Raw genomic sequence first — 2424 nt, 5'->3', positions numbered from 1 at the left:
AATGAGGATTTATCCACAGAAATAAAATCTACTTTTGTTTTAAAGTGGAATTATCAAGAATATTTGGAAAATAAATAAATACAGACATACCTAAACACATAATCTTTCAGAAGTTCTCCCCCACTACAAAATTTCAGCAAAACCCATCCTTTCCTCTTTTCAAGTTCTCCTAGCACATGTTAGATCAGTGTCACAACTGCTGTGTAGTTGTTTTAGAAGGGATATTTTTGCTGTCAAAACAGGCTTGTAAGAAATTTTCTCCTAACTATTTCGGAAAATAAAAATAAAAATCTTCAGCTTTGCCATAATGGCCATAAAACTTCAATGTTTGGCCTACAGATGATGATGCATATGTGCTTTTCATATGTTGTAACTTCACTGCATTTCCTCCTCCATCTTTTCAAGTGATTTATTTTAAATGCCCTGCAACTAAAGAAATGAGGAATATCAGTGGGAAAATTTAAATGAGTCCCTTTAAATAAGCTTTGAATATCAAAGCAGATGTGCTTATGGTGTGACAGATGACAGTGCTTATTTGTAGTTTTCATTTAAAAGAAAAGAGCTGGTGTTAAAGTGTGAAAGAGGAAATAGTAGGCTTTGGTTTTCTTATTGCACCAGTATTAACTGATTCAAGACTTCTACAGTAATAATCACACAGCTTTCCCAAGAAAGTCATGAATGTTAGAATAAAAATAATGTAAAATGAATTTCAGTTTGGAAACATACAAACACTTGTTGAGATAACCAAGGTTAAGAGCCTTAACAGTGTAAAAAAAAGTGATGAAATATTTTCAGTCAAAAGTCTACAGTAAGTGTGGCTGGATCTTTAAAAGATAAATTCATCTTTTTGTGATTAAATTATGAGTACATCTACAGAAAGTTACTCAGAAAAACTAACCTTAAATTGTATTTTATTTTGTTTTAAGAATAATAAAGAATAAATAAAATTCTATTTCTGAAGCTAATCTTCTTTTCAGTATTTTCTTTGTTTTTCCCACTGGGGCATTCCAAATGTCATTTTGAACTGTGTGTTCACATGGATCATAACAAACTGCCATTCTTAAGTCTAAGTATTAATTCTTGATTATAGTACATCTGGGAATATTGGGAATATATAAACTGAGGAGAAAAAAAAAAAAAAAAAAAAAGGAGAAAAATGGAATCTACTTAAATTGTCCTGAGAAACATGCTTTTGTAAGATGGGAAGAAACAAACAAAAAAACCCACACGTGCTTGAAATCTTGCCAGTATTATTTTAAAGCACAGAAATAAACATGTATGTTCTATTTCAGGAGGCAATGAACAGATTTATAAAAATTGTACTTTTGGAAAATATAAAGGAAAACGAAATGTGTTAATAATATTTTCAGTTTTCCATACAGTTCTTCATATTGGACTATTGAATTCTGGATTCTAAATGTTACATTTTATTCTACAGCTTCTGGCCTTTAGTTTGTGGGAGATAGATCATTATAGCCTGATCATTTCCAAGGTTCCTCAACAATTTCCAACCTTTCTTTAATAATATTGAGTCAAAATCTTTGCTCTAAATCTTCCTTCTAATCTCAATTTCTATATATTTTAATACCATGATCTTTTATTATATTTTTCATAATATATAAAATATGCCCAAGATTCTCATGGCTTAGATAGGCTGTAAAATGTGAAGTGGCTCACATCTGCATGTCTTAGCTCCAATAATCATATAGCACAATTACAAAAATTGTTCCAGTACCAGAATCAGAAGCATCCTGTGTTGACAGGTAATAACCAGAAACAAAGATTCCACAATTCTTTGCTATCCTTTCACCATCCTCAGTCATCTTTAACCTGAGCAGCAAACTGCAGGATCCTCTCAAGATATAATAAGTATCATCTGGATGATCATAGCTTTCACAGCTCACTTCAATTTGTCCCAAATGAAGTGAGTAGAAGACTCTGTGTCATAGTCATCCCAGTCTTTGTTGTAGCACTGAGTAACCTTGGGGACACAGGAGCACCCAGCACTGCCTCTGGTGAATTGAAGCTGAGGGACTACAGCCTTTCATGAGGCCATGATATACCGGCCCCTCTGTGGAGTGAGGATCTGCATGTACCACAGCAGGACCCTCTCTAGCAGGCCCTAGCCCTGTGTGGGGCCAGCAGCAGTGCAGAAGAGCAAGAAGAGTGCAGCAACAGCCCTGTCAACCACCATGACAGATCTAAGGCATGTCCATCCAACTCAATGCTCTTTCTGACACATTCAGAAATGCAAAGATTCTTGGGCAAGATCATAGTTATATACTCTGTTTCACAAGAATCTGAGAAAGAAAACTATACAGCAGTATATGACTGGATCATCAAGTTGTTTTTTATTCCAATAATGTGTTGAAGTGCATTTGCACCAATTAGAACCTTTGCACAAGAAGAAGCTTATCATATGTG

General features: G+C 34.3%; 1 pseudogene; it reads right to left on the bottom strand.

Moving 5' to 3' along the window:
- Positions 1-1688: 1688 nt before the first annotated feature.
- LOC128071763 (store-operated calcium entry-associated regulatory factor-like) lies at positions 1689-2194 on the bottom strand (annotated as a pseudogene).
- Positions 2195-2424: the final 230 nt, after the last annotated feature.

This window comes from Tympanuchus pallidicinctus, unplaced genomic scaffold, assembly GCF_026119805.1.
Source record: "Tympanuchus pallidicinctus isolate F22 unplaced genomic scaffold, pur_lepc_1.0 scaffold6, whole genome shotgun sequence".
NCBI classification, from domain to species: Eukaryota; Metazoa; Chordata; class Aves; order Galliformes; family Phasianidae; genus Tympanuchus; species Tympanuchus pallidicinctus.
The sequence above is the reverse complement of the archived record's forward strand: the minus strand, read 5'-3'. Positions and strand labels throughout refer to the sequence as shown.